The 19,280-nt window shown below is 39.8% G+C and overlaps 1 protein-coding gene across 7 annotated transcripts in view; it reads left to right on the top strand.

Moving 5' to 3' along the window:
* LPP (LIM domain containing preferred translocation partner in lipoma) overlaps nt 1-19,280 on the top strand; it is a 698,664-nt gene that overhangs the window by 148,212 nt on the left and 531,172 nt on the right. The window lies entirely within an intron of this gene.

Below are 19,280 nucleotides of genomic sequence, written 5' to 3'. Positions count from 1 at the left end.
ACTTGCTTCTCAAGGAGACTTGATCATTGGGGTCTAGAAGGTCCTTACTTAGGAAGCTGCAGTTCTTTGCAGGATAGCAAATGAAAGATGTTTTCTAGCTCTTTGGCCTTGGGTAAGTCCTATTGCTAATCCATGCTCATGCACATATGCTTATGCACATTGAGGAAAGGGCAAAAATCGAGATGAGAAGCCAGCTCTTTGGATCCTCAATTCCCTGTTCTTTCTGACACATTCCTCTTTCCTCCTGTCAGGTGAAGAGAGAAGCCAGATGGTTTGACAAATGGTTCTTGTTGCTGTCAAATCTGCCTTCCCTTTCTGTTCAGACAGACAGCTCTTACCTTCCCTTTCTGGGGAGATTGGGAGGGTTGGGCAGAGAGGGAGGGAGGTGAATGAAGGAAGGAAAACACTTTATTGCCCGATTCTTTATGTGGCAGAGGTGACCAATGAGCTCCTGTTTTTGTATCAGGAAACAACTCGAGGGCAATGAGCAATTGTCACCTTGAATTTGAAGCACATAGAGGCCTAGAAATGGCAGGTTGTATTAGGAGACAACATTGATTTCATATATATTCATCTTAAAAAACACACACACGTGTTTTAGATGCCATATCCATAAATTCTAATAAGGCTGTCTGATTCCAATTTTCAGGTGAGATTAGCATTTTATTGAGTATTTTATCTGTCAGATTCAATACTCGGTGTACCATCCTCCTAGGCTTATTAGCATAATTGCTGTGCTTAAGCAACAATAAAAAATTCAGCAGTAAAATAGCAGTTAGTGCAGGCAATTTGTTGTCAAAAGCTTTTACTTAAGGACAGTTCTATCCTGTATTTATTGGCATGTTAGGGTTATAATTTATTTTCATTTTGAAAAACAAAAGGTGGGGGAAAATTTTTGCTTTTTTGTTTTGGAAATAATAGAGAAATTAAAAATCACTGCCTCTCTGCAAAATTGTCCGCATCCCTTCTTCCTTTGTCGAAAGCAGCCTATGATTGGAATAGATTTCACTCGTGAGGCATGTTGCTCAGACAAAAGTCCCTCTTCACTGCATTGGAATAAACCAGTAGTAATGCCCATTTATATTTGTACAGATGTTTCCAAAACACTTTCGCATCCCTTTGTTGCTTAAGTCTCACACCGGTCCAGTGAGAGCTCCATTCTGAGAACAGCAGACTGAGTTGAAATGACTTTTTCAGATAAAAGCTGAGGTAGAGCCCAGCTGTGAGATCTGCTCTTCCAGCCCACAGGCCTGTGGCTACGTTGTGACCCTTCACACAGTCACCCCCAAATCCTAGTGTGGGTACTTTCTCCTGCCCTGTGTTGGTTTTCATCCTAGCTCTTTCTCATATATGAGTGTGCACATGCACATGTATGCACACACACTGTACACACAGACATGCATTTCCCCCCTCAAATTTAATGATGAACTCTTGCAGCTGGTTTTCTTTTGATGTCCTCATTGCAGTAATTCTGCAATATAATTTTTTTCTTAATATCAAATGTCTTCCATTTCTTGCACTTACAATCTCTCTCTCTCTTTCTTTCTCTCTCTCCTGACTTAGAAAAGCACTTGTGATTACCATCTGTGAAGGGCCTAGTGCAAAATACATGGTCTCATGAGTAATGTGGCAATCTTTAGATAAGACAGAGATAAGATTTAAAAGTGTGGAAGGAGATTGGTAAATCTCTTTATTTCTTGAGAAATGTATTAGAAATAAATAAGAACATTAAATTGAAGCTTTTTAGTGTGTAATTATGGGTGATAATTTCCAAATTAAAGGTAAAATTTGGGATGAGAATGTACAACTGAAGCTCCTAAACTTTCAGGAAAGTTATCTTAGCACCTTAGATTTTCTTCCCTTGGTAAATGCTCATTGCCTCTGAGCTTCTCTAATATGTAAGGTGGTGTGCTGGCCACTGTGTGGTTTACAAACTAGATCAAACAGGGCTCTGACTCAAGACGTGTTCAGACTGTTAGAGAGGATATTGACAATAAATGAACATAATTTTTGTCTTTGAGCAGCTTTTATCTGACAGAAATGCTAGTAGTAATTTTTCTTAGATTATGCCATTTAATCTCAATGCTTCTCTTACTTAGTCATGGAATTAATTTTTATTGAGCACTTATTATGTACCAGTCATTGTCAGTATTTCACATGTTTCATCTCACATAATTTTTATAGGAATACAATGTGATTGTAGCAGGTACTATGATCTTTGTTCTCATTGGTTAGCTGAGGAAGCAAGCATACAGAGAGGGTAACTTGCCCAAGTTTTACAGCTAGGAAGTGATGGAACCGCTCTGGTCTTCCTGTCTCCTGTTCTTCCTACTGCACCACTTAGCAAAAAATGAATTAATAGATAGGTGGGTAGGTGGACAATGCTAATGATGAGTAGATCGATATGTTTTTATTGATTTCATAGAGAGGATGGGAGAGGGAGAGAGAGAGAGAAACGTTGATTGACTGCCTCCTGCAAGCTCCTACTCGGGATCGAGCCTGCAACCCTGGCATGTGCCCTGACTGAGAATGTAACCAGTGACCTCCCAGTACATGGGATGATGACACTGGCCAGGTAGAGGACTGTGTAATTTCTTGATAAAGAGCTGGTGGATGTTTACAAAGAGCACTAAACTTAAAATTCGATAGGGGCCCAAATCCTCACATTTCTTATGTTTATAAAAACCTCAGTTAAATGATCTCATAATCTCAGGGCCTTCCTTTGAATTAGGGATAATAAAATCTGTCTCTCGTTGTCATTGTGAGAATAAATCAGAAAATGTATGTGAGACTCTCCAAAAGTGCCTGGTTCACGGTGGGTGTTCAGTCAGTGTCAGAAGTAACCCCTGAACAGGCAGTTTTGGGTAGTGGTTAGGAACAGCCATGGAAGCCAGACTTTGGGCAAACTTCACTTTTCCTGCCTCAATTTCTCATCCATAAAATGGACTTACCTCATAGGGTCATTGTAAGGGTAAAATTTGTGAAAAGATAAGTTATGTTAAAAGTGTATGTACAGCACGTTTACTAGTAACAGTGCCCGACAGCAGTGTGTTAGCTCTCATTGTTCTGTGTACTACAGTGAGGAAGGGGAGCAGATAGAAAGTGAACAGGCAGGACTGTTTTAGGACGCTGGCTTGTTCATTCAAGGACAGCAAACCAGTTTAGCCTTGCACATGAAAGTTGCATTTACACAGCCACTGATGACCTTGGAAACGTTCCTGGCTTCTCTATCCTCGACCCTTACTCATCTGCAGGGGATAGTGAGAGAGTGAACTGCAGAGGATGGGGTGTGTTTGGGGAGGGGAAGGCATCCACATCCTTGATGAGCTTGTTCATAGAGAGGTGCCAGGTGGCTACTGAGGGTGAAGTTTGCTGGTCAAGGTTGGCCTATAGGCTGTAATTTTTTTGTACCATCCTCATTTTGTCTCCTCAGTCTGCATGTGCCTGGGACCTCTCCTCAGATCTGTCTCCCATTTTCCTTCTCTCTAGAAGGCTTTGGTACACTAGGGCCATCTCTGCCTGGGACTGTTTCCCCTGCACCAGAAGGAGGTGGGTGGGCACTTGGCATACCATTATCTGAAAGGTGATATACTCTAACATATATTTCACACACTTTCAACAAAGAAGAATGCACTTAGAGATATTTAATTTTAAAGTTGTGCTGCTGAGGATAAGCTGGAATATTTTTCAAGATCTTGGGCTTATTGTCCTAAACAACAATTATCTTTACAAGGCGTGTTGTGTGTGTGTGTGTATGTGTGTGTGTGTGTGTGTGTGTGTAGCTTCCTGGAATTGGTAGTGTTGATTTTGGGGGTGTTTCTTTGGCTTATTCAAAATAGAAACAGAAAGGTAAAGTGTTTGTTCATGTCATTTGAACATGTCTTTATAGGAAAAGACATTACGATAATACCTTACATTGTACATGGGGCTTGGTGGTTTTCAAAGCACTTAAATACACTTTTTTTTTATGTGCATCTTATGCTCTCCCTATGAGGTAGTCAAGGCAGGGCTTATTATTTCCCTTTTAGAGACTATGTAACTGAGGCTCAGAGAGATAGAGTGAGTTTCTTAAAGCAGTGATGGTTGCAGACCCTGAACCTTTAACTCTGGGTGCTTTCTGCTTTGCCACCTGATTTGAGTGTAATGAGCTCATTCTTACCAAGCACTACCCAGGTTACATAAAGTTGTAATAAATCTCAAAGACACTTACCTTTACTTTCCACAGGTTCAAAAGTTAACTATAATTTGATATAAACTTGTTCCTTCCCCTCTGCTCCCCCCAATATAAACAGCAATGAATGTCTAGGGCTTTCTGTTAACCCAGATTGTGTTTTTCAACATTAAATGTCAAAGTATTTCCTGAAACTTGCTTTAATGAATAAGAAAGGTGAACACAAAATTCCTTTTTTGCATGAGGTCATTAGGAAACAGGATGTGCGAACTTGCTGTAGAAATCTGAAGAGGAACACTTGTACTGATGTGCAGGCTAGATGAGTATATTATAGAGGGTTTCATGCTGGTAGAGATCTTAAGTGAAAGAAGTTCTCATTAAGTGTGTCAATTGGTTTGCATGAAAAACGAATCTGTTCCATGAGTTGGATCCAAGGGGGGGGGGGGGTTATACGTCCTTATACTCCAACAACCAGAAGCATGAGTTGGACCTCTAGTTCTGATTGCAAGGTGCCCTTATCTGGAAGCTCGGGTGTGTACTCAGAATACAGAACAGAGGAATGGAAGATGCTTTTGAGCTTCTTATGACTGAGAGTCAACACTGTGCTTGCTGGAGGTGGGAAGGACTGAGTTCTCTTTGGCAAATGTCTTGGATCCCCTTAGTCACACGGCACCAAATAAGCCCACTGATGTATTATTAGCTTAATGTACTGGCATGTGGGTAAGGTCACATGTGTTTTGGAAGTCTATTTCTTTTATTCGCACCACATGGTTTCTTAGATGACTCCTTTTGAGTGAATCACCAGTTTGCTGACAGTGTCTTGAACAGGCTGCTTTAGAAGGAGGCAGAAAGTGTTTCGGTTTGGACAGATGACCCCCTTGACTTTCCATCTTTGATGGTTTCTTTTTCGATCTACATCATCTGGTGATATTATTGACGTGGGTGCTGAAATTGGCCCTGATTTATGCCTCAGATACAGATCAGCTTGTACCTTTTCAGGACACAGATAGCTATGTCCATGTTCCCTCTACGTTTCTCATGTAATAATTAGCATTCACCCTACAAACAAGGCCAGAATGAAATCACTAGCATGGCTGAAGAGTCCCTTCTCTGAGTTTCTGTCACATTCTTAATTCTTTTTCTTCTGGCATTGGTGTGTATTGTGTGTGTTGGTTTGGTGTCTTCTGCTACATTTGAACTCCTGTAGGGCAGGCATCCTATCTTATTAATCACCATGATGGTGCCTGGTATATAGTAGGTGCTTTTAACTAAGTAGTTGGATCATTTCTTAAGAAGCAGAAAGAGATGGTTTTCCTTGAGAGAGAGATGGCTGCAAGGGTTGCTTCTTCAGTGCATTCCCAGCACGCTTGGCACCTTGGGAAGTCAGAGATGAGACACCACAGCTCCTTCCTTGGGCAGCCACAGTTCAGCTATATCATGTCAGGGAGAGCACTGCATATACTGTGAAACAAGGCATGCATGGATCATCCCGATGGGATTTGACTTTAGAATAGCTTCAAAACACAGGCTCTGCTCCCTCCTCTCACATTTGAAAATTCCCTATCATTGCCTCACTTTCTTCACAATTGTAATGGGATAGTCATGAATGGACCATTGAGGGTATAAGCAAATTATCTGTGGAGCTGAATGCAAAGTGCTTTGCTATTCTTTGGTAGATGGGAGTCTACGTATTTTTAAAAGGCAGATTGCTGAGCAGATAAGGAAAATGTGACACCCCCACAAAGAATATTATTCAGCAATAAAAAGGAATAAAGTACTGATATATGCTACCACATGAATGAATCTTTAACATATTATGTAAGTGAAAGAAGCCTGTCAGAAAAGACAACATCTTATATGATTCCATTTATATGAAATGTCCTCAGTAGGCAAATCCATACGTCTATAGAGACAGAAAGTGGATTTGTGGTTGCTGGTAGGGCTGGGGTGGGGGATAGGGACTTACTGCTAAAGGGTATGGGTGTCTTCTGGGTATGATGAAAAGTTCTTACTAGTACATTAGATTGTGGCAATATTTGCACAACTCTGTGAATATACTATGACTAAATTTTAGACTTTATATGGGTGAATTGTATGCTGTATGATTTTATCTTAATAAAGCTAGTTAAAAGTGAGTGCATTTCAGTCTATAAGCTCTGAGGGGTCAAACAGTTTATAACATAATTCATTTGGCTTGTTTTGGGCCAAGAAGTCATGCGTACTTAACAATGATGACCAGGCCTAAGGAAAACCTGATAACACAACCAGAGCTACCAAACTTGACATCTATTTCCACCCAACTTCATGCACAGTTATTTTCAAGAGCTTTAAAATTTGTACTTCCAGAAATGTTGATCAGTGAGATACTCAATAAGAAATAACAGGGTACTGACAGCCCTGATTGCGTAAATAGGAGCTTAGAGTTGTGTTCCTGGTTTGCTTGTCAATACAAGAGGAATGTGTGATTATGTTGAATGACGGTTAATTCCTTTATCCACCCATTTTAAAAATAAAGATGTACGTCTGGAAGACAGGTGCCCAGGGCAAAAGGAGGCCTGCAGCTTTGCTAGCGAACGCCAGAGAGGAACAAGTTCCTATTTAGGAGTTGGCCTTGGAGTCCTGGCTGATTTTAGGCTATAGCTGATGAATTAGGGAACTGGGGCTAGTGCTGCACACAGGATTTTTCATTTTCTCCTGTTTTGTGTTTTTCTGGACAGCTTTCCCCCTCCTCCTTCATGATCATTGTCCCACCCTCTTTGACTAACTTGTGTGGAAGTGTGTAGAGGCTGAAGGAATGTCGTGCTTTTGAGCTTTTTATGTGAACAGTTCCTACACAAACATTTCTCTTTGATTAAGTATCCGGTGAAACCAATTCACATGAACTCCAATTAAACTTTAATGAACAAGTGGGTGTATTAATATCAGCTGAGTAATGCAGGCAGCGCGGATTCCAGTAAGTGACTCACTTCTCTGAGCAGCTCATTCCCCATGCACGGTTAGAGTTACTAGAAAGCTTCCAGCTATATTTGAGTGGATCTGGTCTGGGCCTTGTAATTCTAGCAATCCTCGGGGCTTATTATTCATCTGCTGACAAAACCACAGTTATCCAGGTCCTTGTTTTTAGAGCAAGGATTGGGAATGGGGAGACTTGTTCATATTGAGTAATTAGGCCTTTCATGGAGCAGTGCCCATGTGGACTTTTATTTTCTTCATCTTCCTTTTTTTTTTTTTTAAGTGGGAATTCTTTTTCTCCTTAAACCCAGGGGCAGTGTAAGTGAAGGTCAAGGCAGTGAAGGTGGAACCCTCTGTTGTGAACTAAACTTAACTCTCCTGAGTCTCACTTCCCATCCTCATCTGCTCTTTGCCTCAAGTCCACAAGCATCCCCATAGTTACACCAGAGACAACAAGATCTTGGAATGGAGAGCCTTTCTGAAGACAGACCCTGTTCCTTTCAGAGGGTGGTAACTGTACCTACTTCCTAGGGAGGATTAAACAAGATAGTTTCTTGCCTGGAGCATAGACATTCCCAGTCAATGTCAGTTAACTTGTGCCCATGGAGGAGGGCTGGGAAGAGAGTATGGGGATGAATGGGGCTCAGTCCTTGACAACAAAGGAACTTAGACTCTCCTAAATATTTGTCTTATACTTAAAAAATGTCTGTAATTACAGAATGATAAGGACCAAAAGCTTGGAAGAGAGAATGAGCTGTGAGGATCCAGGGAATGTAGAGATCCCTGTGTTGGAGGCATCTGGGAGGGCTGGGTGATCTTGGCTAGGGAAGTCAGGGTAGGGGGAATGAGCTAAGGGTTTGGGAAAGTAGCTTGAGGGTGAAGGCAAAGGCCCACACATACCCATGCACAAGGTAGGTACTTTTAGTGTGGTTAGAATAGACAATGTCTGGGCTTGAGGGGCTAATGGAGACTGAACTTAGCCTCTGCCTTGGCTCCCAGACTGCAGTCTTAGCTCTGTTTGCTGTTCTGCCTCCCATTCCATGGTACCCATCTAGAAATCAGTTGAAAGTAACACTGCAGCCAGGCAGGTGGAGGTAAAGGTAGGTGATAGAATAGACTTTATTTTATTTATGTATGTGTTTGTTTGTTTATTTATTTACTTACTTATTTTTAAGTTGAAAGTATTATTGTTTTTGAAAATATTACATAGGTCCTCCTTTTCCCTCCATTAACCTCTTCCAGCCTGCTCCCGGGAGTGGGAGTGGACTTTAAATCTGTTAGCTCAGTGGGCTTGCTAACACAGCATTCCTGAATAGTCATTTACTCTACTTGTGACAACTTCCTCATAGGAGACTGTGCCTGTAAAACTCTTTACAGTGAGCAGCAGGGCATATATGCATTCAGCCTCAGTAACTCCCAAGGCTGGAAGGAAGGGGCTGTGTTGCACAGGCCTAGTTCCTTCTCCAAATTCAATAATTGGGTAACTCACCTCCTCCTCCTCTGTGGATGAGACAGGTGGAGGGAGAGCAAGATGAAAAGGCAGAAAGCAAGGTAGAAATGAAATGTCTGCCACTATGAGGAGCCTTGCCCCCATTTCTCACTCAGATCCCAATAGGGTACCTTTAGGGAAAAAATAGGAGGCTGGAAGGTAGAACAGGGCCATATTGTGGAAGTGAGGGACAGTGTGCTGAGCAGGGAAGGATGTAATTCATTCAGGCTGGTTAATCCACTTAGGAAATACCAATTGAGGGACACACTAAATAATTCCAACTGGAGTAAACAGGGCCTGTTAAGGACTGTGGTGCAAGAATCAGTCTCCATTTCACAGTTGAACACTGAGGGGTTTGGACATCTCACGTGAATTTCAGACTCTGCTTCTCTCCCAGACTTCTGTTTAGAGAATGCAACAGGATAAAGAAATCCGTGGTGTAAAGGCATGAGTTCCATAGTGATAGCAGAGGTGGGAGAGTCCAGTTGAATAAATGTCATCTTTTGAATTTTGGATAAACCAGAAGGAATTCTTGCAAATAAGGAATTGAATAGACCAGTGGTCGGCAAACTGCGGCCCCTTGAGTGTGGCTCTTCCACAAAATACCACGTGCGGGTGCGCACCTACAGTGCGATTGAAACATCGTGGCCACACTCAAGGGGCCAAAGAGCCGCATGTGGCTCGCGAGCCGCAGTTTGCCGACCACTGGAATAGACTAATGATATAGTTAGGAACTATGTGCTGCTTACAGAAAACAAAGGAATATATGTTAGATTTTAAAAATGTCAGTTAGGCCCTAGCCTGTTTGGCTCAATGGATACAGTGTTGGCCTATGGACTGAAGGGTCCCGGTTCGATTCTGGCCAAGGGCACATGCCAGGGTTGTAGGCTCGATCCCCAATAGGGGGCGTGCAGGAGGCAGCTGATCAATGATTCTCTCTCATCATTGATGTTTCTCTTTCTCCCTCCCTCCCCTTCCTCTCTGAAATCAATAAAGAAATATATTTTAAAAAAATGTTAGTCAGTAGTTCATTAGCAATTAGAACTAGGTATTTCATTACTTAACAACTCCCCAGAATATTATTTATTATTAGATATGGCTGAGGAAAGTCTGTTATTCCCATTTTATAGAAGAAGAAACAGTAGCAAACTTAAAGATCATTATCCAAAGACAGTTTGATTAGCCAGCTTAATCCTTCATTTTATATTGGGGATTTCATATTGAAGTAAGTAAGATTTGCTTATGGGTTTTCACAAGATAACTGAATTGGACTTGATTTTGACATTCAAAGGAATCAGGGATGTGCACTTCCTTGTTTCGGCTGAAAGATCTGAAATAGAACTATAGTAGCCGTGAGGCACCATACATCTTTTATTTGGGGCCTTTCACAAATTCCTTCCAATTCAGGGTTTCTCCAGAGCCTATTGTTCTTTCAACAACATGCAGAGGGCATGCTCATCTACTTTCACTTAGTGTCATCTTTTCAAGATAATAAGCTGAATATATTGTATAGATTGATTAATTAGCTTTCTTAAGGTGAATACATTGTGCAAGCCCATCTCTGTAAACCCAAATCCTGCCAGAATTTCTCTGTTTACCACACTCCAGGGCCCCTAAGTAGTTTGTCTTTTCTGGAGACCTTTGACCGATCACACTGCTCTTTTCTTGTTGCCTTGGAAACACCTCTCTGTTACCCTGGTCATTCTCCAGTCTTCTGTTCCTGTTGTCTACCATGAACACAGGTTACTTACTGCCCTCTTGATCCTCCTGGAAACACTAGCCCAGATACTTCATTGCTTTTCTTTTCTTTGATTCTTTTGATTACCCATGTTGATGATGGCTTCAAACAGCAATTGTTGCACCAGAATTCAGATTTCAGTCTGCATCCCTAAATCTTTGGTTGTGGGCCTGGGCTTTTGCATCTTGAAAACCTTTGTAGGTAATTATGATGGACGCCCCTGCTTAAAAATCTACTGGTATCAGTTTACTTATGGTTTGTGGTACCTAAAGACTTTTCAAAAAAGACATTTAATCCGTTGATTCCTGGATGAAAAAGACACACCCAGGGTATGAAAAGAGAGTGAGTAGGTCTCAGAAGGGTGTGGTCTCAGTTGGAGAGGAAGCTGGATGATGCTATGAGGGAACAAAGACTCAGTGTCCTTACCATCTGCTTTTTTTTTTATGCCCCAGGCTCATTCCTATAATGAGTGTTTATTTTGCCCAGCAATACTTTTGTTGTTCCTACACATACATGCTGTAGGTTCTGTTCTAGAAGTTTCCACAGGAGAGGGAGTAAGGGCAGGGGTTCTTAACTCAGCCCCACTAAAGTTTAGGTCTGTTATCAGGTTCTATCTTATTCAGTAGGTTCCAACCTTTCCACAAAGACCCAACTTCTCTTCTTGCCCCCAGACCCTAAGCAGGTCCACACTTTTCCTGTATATATTCCCTACATAATGACTATGTCTTATACCTTTGGTAATGAACCACATGTTGTCAGGCAGTTCACTCTTTTGTAAAAAGTTAGAACATACAGACTGCGACAGTTTGCTCACTGGCAGAGGTGAAATGGAGGCGTGTTCCTTCTACCGTCATTGCAACTCTCCCTGGGCTTTTTTGAGTGTACTCTGTGGAATCAGTGTTATGACTTCTCAGTCATATCTTTCCTATTTTAAAACTGCGGAATTGATCTTACCACCTTACTGGGGAGCATGTCATCAGTAAAGTCTGATGGAAAAACCTGTCTGATGGCTGGGGAGGGAGGCACAGGGCAGCACTGGTGACTCATCCCAAGACCAGCTGCCTTTGAGCTGTGGTGCTTCATCTATGCTGACTCTAAACCTCCCTCCGCATTCTGCCATCTTAAGCAGCTTTCGAATCTTAATCTCTGATTTCCTTATCTAGATCAGACTGTGTCTTTTTTTAAGTTGTGCCTGGACATCCCCTTAATAGGTTTAACTGGTCCCGTAGGATAATTGGCTTTATACTTTTATGGAAATAGCAACCATAGGAAATGTTATTCTTGAACAGAGTCTTCCCCTCCCACTGTGGGCGAGGTGTCAAGGGGCCCAGGTAGGCTTATATGTGCAGGCTTTTTTTTTTCTTCTAAAAATGTGTGTTGTTGGTACTTTGAGGTAGAAAGAAAGCAAAAGAGTTTTTGAACCCCTTTAGGGAAAAACACACACACACACATCTAAAAAAAACAATTTTTTTTTCCTGAGATGAATGAATGGACATTGTAGGGAAGGCAGTAGGGTACCAGGGAACCTTGAGTCAGGGCCTCTCTATCCTATTTTGCTGTAGGATCTTGACTGCTTGGCTGTCGGTGGGGATCCTCGAACCCATCTCTCTGAGTTGTTGAATGGATCAGATGAGTTACTGAATATGAAAATATTCCGTACATGGAAAAACAAAACAAAAACCCTTCATATTTATTGTCTTAACACAGGTCCTAGTCTTTTTCCTAAAATAAAACTTTGTTTTTCAATTATAAAAGTTATGTACATCTATTTCAGAGGGTTAAAATGCAAAAACAATCAAACAAGCAAACAAAAAAAACCACAAAAAATGAAGAGGCAAATTAAAACACCCATAACCCATCATCCAGAGATAAACACTGTTGCAATTTTACACATATAACCACTTTATTCTTTTTTAGAAGGGGACTGTGTGGTCCTTATACAAATCTAGTTTTACATTTTTTTATACAGTATTATATTGTAATTATTTTCCATGTTATTAAACATTATTTAAAAGTATACATTTTAATCACTGCATAATGTTGCATTATGTTATGTATTTGGATGCATTGTGATATATTTGACCATTGTTTTCATTATTAAGTGCTGTTTACCAAGAAGGGATCTTGCTTTCACACAAAAAAGGGGCACTTGACATTGTTTTTGTAGTAGAGGAATTTGACATTTTATTTCATTTGAATTAATATGTATTAGACTGGAATGTAGCACTTTTAGTTAAGTTCTCAGTCCTAAGGTAAAGTTAGTCCTATAGAATTGTTAATTTAGAGAAAATTCTGACTGTAAAAAATACATTGGGCCAAGTTCTCTTAATTAACATAACACTAATTAGAGAAACATTGAAAAATAGTATGGGTAGTCTCATGACTGTACTGCATTAGATAAGTTGCCTTATGCCTTCTGGAAAGCTTTTAATTTTCTCTTATTAGGAGGATGTGGTAAAGTTGTTTTGCCCAAAGGGTCTTTTCCATTGCTGGGGACATACATAATACTGTAGTTACCACATATTTGGATGTGTTGACATAATGATGAAGAGAGACCTTTGGGCATTTTTAAAAAATGGAGATTTAAGGAACAGTAATTTAGGAGAGGGAATTGTGCTAGTATTTCAGTCCTGAGGTTGATCTTTTCATCATGGATTTATGTTTTTGCCTCTCTATGCATTTCTGCATGTCTGCTTAGCATCTTGTCAGCTACATTTGCTTAGGTCCCATCCCTCTATTTGTTCATACTTCCACCCATCTATCCTTCCACCCATCTCTCTAGTCATCCTCCTCTGGCCATTCTTACCTGCCCTTCTCATTTACCTCTCTAAATCTTCATCTGTCATCCATATCCGTCCATTCACCTATCCAATCTACCTGTAAAGTGAATGAAGACTATTTTAATGGGAGCATATTAGTTTCTTTATTGCATTTTAAAAAGGGAATCATAGTGGCCAAGGGCACAAGAACGAGAAAGTGAAAATGACTGGAACTTGACCATTTTTGTTTCACTTTGAAACCAAGAGGGATGTTTAGAACCAGCCTGACTTTCCATTCTATGATGCCTCTTTAGGATGTTCTGAATATAATGCATTTTGAGGACTGTTGTTTCAACCAATGTTTTCTTAGAAATCAACCACCTGGAGATAGAATAAACAAGAGCTATTATATAGCTTCTGAGTAGTAAATTGAGAAGGGAAATAATTTTCTTCAGTTTGGGCTAAGGAAGAATCAAAGATGTACAAATGAAATCTTTCTAAATTTATTGACTTAAAAATATACTGTAACATTTTCAGGGAATTCAGATATATCATACGAAGGTATTTTTGAGATGTGGGGACCTGTGTTGCACTTGTTTTTGGATAAAATGGAAGGAATGAAACCAACTGTTACTGAAAACCTCTTTTCTTCTGATTCTGAGAACGAATTCTGATTCTTTGAGGTGTCTTATATTATTCACTTTCTGCAGATAGGAGGCAGAGGCTCAAAGAAGCTAAGTGACTTGCCCATGTTTACATGGTTAAAGAGTGGCACAGCTCTTGTGGAATCAAGACTTGTTTGACTCTAAAATGGTTACTCTTTGCAGTAAACTGTACTGACACTGTGCACAGGGCTTGTAAACCCTCAACTGGGTCTCTCTTCTCCACTTTGAATTTTATAGTTACTCAGATTCTGAAAAGGATCCTGCAAAGAGCACAGTTATCAGTTCTTTTCTCGAAAGATGAGAGGGTTTGCACGTGGCCTTGATAAAGAAGACAGTTCTTAGGCTATGGATATTACTTTGAATCTATGAGCTGGACTTTGGTATTTGACAGAAAGAGGTTTTCCTCCTGTGCAACTGTGTGTTTGTGTTTGACTTAACCTGAGTCTCATTAGTCAGCTTGATCCAAATGACGCAAAGGTCCCCTCCACTAGATGCATCTTATGAAGGTAAACAAACCAGTGAAATACATAACAACTCTCTCCAAACGTTTGTAAGCTCTGAAAGCCAGAAAAGACAGCTATTGTAATATGTTTTGCCAGGCCAGCTGTTAGGATCACAAATGAGCCTGAAATAGTAATGACTTTTGAATACACAGTAATTTATTTAGTTCTTAACTTTTCCATAGGTTTGAAAGCTTGCCACAACCTCCCTTTTTATTGTTGTAAGCTGTAGCATTGCTAATAATGTGTTATCCTGGGTGGAAATTAGTTTTGGCATAATAGATGCCAAAGATGGAGACTGGGTAAATGAGGTTCTGCCATGGGACTTGCCTTATGTGATTCTATTCTTAATTTCCATCTTTATTTTATTCTTTATGTATATATTTTTCTTTTAAAAATATATATTTATTGATTTCAGAGAGGAAGGGAGAGGAAGAGAGAGATAGAAACATCAATGAGGAAAGAGAATCATGGATCGGCTGCCTCCTTCCTCCTGCAGTCCCCACACTGGGGATCGAGCCCACAATCCGGGCATGTGCCCTGACTGGGAATCGAACCATGACCTCCTAGTTCATAGATTGATGCTCAGCTACACCATCTGGGCTTTAAGTATATATTAACTGCCTATTGTCTACCAGGCACTGTGTTATGTGGGGAGAGTATATAAGAACAGGGGTCGGCAAACTCTTCTGTAAAGGGACAAGTGGTAAACATTTTGCCTTTGTGGTCCATGTTGTCTCTGTCACAGCTGTCATTCTGTGAGACAATATGTAAAATACTCAACTCTGTCATAGACAATATGTAAACAATTGATTGTGTCTATTTCAATAATTTTTTTTACAGACACATGCAGTGAGCAAGATTTGATCTGTGAGCCACAATTTGCCAACACCTGTACTAGAATGTTCATGAAAGTGGTGAACTTAGTTTTTTTCATTGCTATGTAACCAATGCCTACAGCACTGCCTGGCATAGGGTAGATACTCCATACATATTTGTTGAATCAATGAACTAATGAATCAGACTCCTTCAGTGCTCTCTGAGATCTCATAATCCTATAGAGAAGATAAGAAATATATGTTTGAGAGTGAAGTCAGGTGGCATTTTAACTGGATGCTGAGAGATAGGTAAGTGAATGTCACCAGCCAGAGATGGAAGAAACATAATGCAGTCAGAAGACACACATAAAAGAGACAAGAAGCAGGACATTTCCAGTGAATAGTGCATAGTTCAGTTGTTCTCTAGTAGGATTTCCCTGACTTGTTTGATTATTGAAAACACTTGCTGTTAATAATACAGATTTCCAGCACCCTCTGTGGAGGTTCTGTTTCAGGAAAGATAGTTTGGCTAATACTAGTTTATAAAATAAAGATTTGAAAGGAAGTAGTAGTGAGAGATGACACTGGAAAGATATACTAGGGTAATTTCTGATGAGAAATAAAGTATTTACCCAACAGAACCAGTATTGGCTATGGCAGCTGGTCCTAAAAATGCCCATATTCTGTATGACACAGAATGGACAGGGAGCCCTGATGGAAATCCACCCTACTCATCAGCCTGCCTTTCTATGTCCCTGTAGGAGTACTTTAGCCTTTGTGATGAAATGGCATGTTAGTCAGTTGTGTAAATTATGATGAAAATATCACATTGTGTGTAGCTACTAGATTTATTGCTTTTGGATCTCTCAGTTGACAAACATCTAAGAGGGCAAATGGATTGAAATGACATAGTAGAAAACTTGCTTTCTCTTGCTGCAAGTCCAGTCAGAAGGTAGTGGATTTATAGACTGACCACTGGTAAGGCCATGTGTAAAATATTTTTAAAAATATATTTTTTTTATTTCAGAGAGGAAGGGAAAGGGATAGAGAAATAGAAACATCAATGAGAGGATCACTGATTGGCTGCCTCCTGCACACCCCACACTGGAGATCAAGCCTGCAACCCAGGCATGTGCCCTGACCTGGAATCAAAACCATGACCTCCTGGTTCAGAGGTCGACCTTCAACCACTGAGCCATGCTGGCTGGTCCATATGTCTCCTTTTTAAGGATGAAGAAAACAAATCTGAATTGTAGGCAGTGACTTGCTTAAGTTCTGTCACCAAATTATTGGCAGAACTAGGAATATATTGCAAATGCCAAGGTACTCAATTTAGTTTTTAGTTTTCATTGCATAGTGCCATGCCTCATTTATCAATAAAGTTTCTAATTTACATAATTTCTTTCCTTGAATCTCATAATCTTTGCCTATACCTTTTCTATGCTGCTTATCATGAAATTATATCCTAATATCTTCTGAACAAGTTCCCCACTGTTACCCCAAATAAAGACTGAGCTCTGTTTCCCTGGAGAGCTTAACATATTTCCTGGCAGTTAGCATGTGTTCAGCAAATAATTGCAGACTTAAAATATCTTGAGCATTTTGTGCTTTCTTATGCGTTTGACTCAGGTTTCTTTATAGTTACATTGTCAGAAAAGTCAAGCTTTTCCCAAATTGCTGAAAGACAAAGATGCTTTCTCTTACACTCCCTTAAAAAAAAAAAATAGTTGCATTCCCCATTATGACTGAGACCTTTCTTAACAGCTCTTTTGATTGTTAAATGTCAGCAACTTCAAAAAAGAAATGTCAGTAAATTATCAAAGAAATTGCATATGTATTTGGGTAGATGTATTTTAACTAACCACTTAAAACAGGGGTCCTCAAACTATGGCCCGCGGGCCACATGCAAATACGAATATTGTATTTGTTCCTGTTTTGTTTTTTTACTTCAAAATAAGATATGTGCAGTGTGCATAGGAATTTGTTCATAGTTTTTTTTTTTTTTAAACTATAGTCCGGCCCTCCAATGGTCTGAGGGACAGTGAACTGGCCCCCTGTTTAAAAAGTTTGAGGACCCCTGACTTAAAATAAAGATTATAGCAAAATCCTGAGAAATTTCATATCTGGCACATTTTTCTCATTACCAGACTTTTTTTCTTTATTTCTCTTAGGAGGCTTAATTTTTATTTCTCCTGTGTTATGGTTTTATGTGTGCATTTGTTTCTTTCAGTAGATGGTGAGCAGCTTGAATCAAAGCTTTAAAAAATTTAATCTCTGTATCCCCACAAAGCCTAGCTCCGTTAGTACTAATACTAAATATACATTTGCTTAAAGAAACATGGTTAGAAAATGGTTAATCTTATCTTCTCTTATTCACTTAATTTACTCTTATTTTGCCTCTGACTTTATGCTTTGTTTTGTGCTTAGCATTGGGGTGAGCATATAAGAACGAATGCAAGATAGTTCTTGCAGGGAATTCTACTTTGGTTGGGGTGTTGACACACAACACATAAGCATAATGTGATGGAGAAATCTAAGATAGATACAAATAACCTGTATTAGACTCCAGAGGCAGGTTAATTCTGACAAGATGAAAGAGACATCTTTCAGCAAAGAGACATGTTTGAGATGAGCCTGAATATGTCTTGGTCTTCCATTTCAGCTATTGGTTTTCATCTTTGTCAACACATTACAACACACATGCACACATGTACACAGTAATGTTTTCTTCTTTGTGCAACCTGTTTGACTATAGATTTAAGAGTAGAGCTATCTTTACATGGGACAAAAGGAAAAGAGGAGCAGGTTTCATAAAGTCTGAAAGACACAGCTGCCAGAAGTTATTGGGATAGGTCCTTCATTATTTGTGTAATGGTCAGCAGGTACATTGGCCAGAGAGAGATATATACAGTAAGTCCCCACTTACTTGTCATCGATAAGTACTGTGGTTTTAAGCAAAACAACATATAATGAAACCAATTTTACCTTAGGCTAATTGATATAAACAAGAATTAAATTCCTACAACATATCAAGGTTAAAAGGAAATGGCATTGAAGGAAATCGTGTTATTTGAGGGCTTGTCCTATACTGTTCTAAACTAATGGTATTCTTTCCAAGAATTTTCCCATCTAGTTGCTGTTCTCTTCAATAGTTAAATTAAATTAACTAGGTCTCTGGGTGGAGGGAGCATAGTGTGATGGAACAAATTTCAACTTTGATGTCAGATAGCTTTGGTTCCATACCTAACTTTGCCATTTATTATTCATGTGACCCAAGACCATTGCTTATCCTTTTCAAGGTTCGGTTTCCTCATCCTCGAGAATGGTGATAATGGAAAGTACCTCACAGAGTTGTGGGATAAAAGGAACTAGTATTTGCTAAGGTCCTATTTCAATGCCCAGGACATGATACGTCATCCATCCACAGGGCCATCCATGTGAGTTATGTAAAAGTGTGAACACACTGCATTTGCAAAGTTAATACACAGAAATATCCTTGACTTCAACAAATAAATTCTTCTATTGCCTTAAAAAAAATACAAAGTCCATTTATCTAGCTTTTCTTTTTTCACTTTTGAGTCTTAGATACAGGAAAAATTTTGTTTTCCTCTTTACTATGGAAAAGATAACAGTGCAGCTGAACTGATGAAATGGGACTGGTCTTCAGCCACAGTCTCCGCGTCTGTTTTGGGGAGAGAGCTGCAGGGTGTGGTGCAGGCCATGGAAAGCTTGAGAGAGCTCTCACTGAAAGAGGGGGAAGCTTGTCTGGTGCTAATCAATTATTGCCACATGGGAATTCTTTGTCAGATTTTTATGTGAAATCTTTAATTTGTAAATCTTGGGTCATTAAAATATTTTAAAAATGCTGTAAGAGGTATTTCTTCAGGGAAGAAGAAAAATTGAACTTATGATCTCAGTAATATCCACTTTGGCTCAAAGCAACAACAAAGCAATTAAAAAGTCCATACTGTAGCCCAGCTGGCATGGTTCAGTGGTTGAGCATCAACTTGTGGACCAGGAGGTCACAGGTTCAATTCCTGGTCTGGGCACAGCCCAGTTTGTGGGCTCTACCCGCAGTGTGGGACATGCAGGAGGCAGCCAATCAATGATTCTCTCCCATCATTGATATTTCTATCTCTCTCTCTCCCTTTCCCTTCCTCTCTGAAATCAATACAAATCATATATATA

This window comes from Myotis brandtii, unplaced genomic scaffold (genome assembly GCF_000412655.1).
Source record: "Myotis brandtii unplaced genomic scaffold, ASM41265v1 scaffold483, whole genome shotgun sequence".
NCBI classification, from domain to species: Eukaryota; Metazoa; Chordata; class Mammalia; order Chiroptera; family Vespertilionidae; genus Myotis; species Myotis brandtii.
This window is presented reverse-complemented; position numbering and strand designations above follow the sequence as displayed.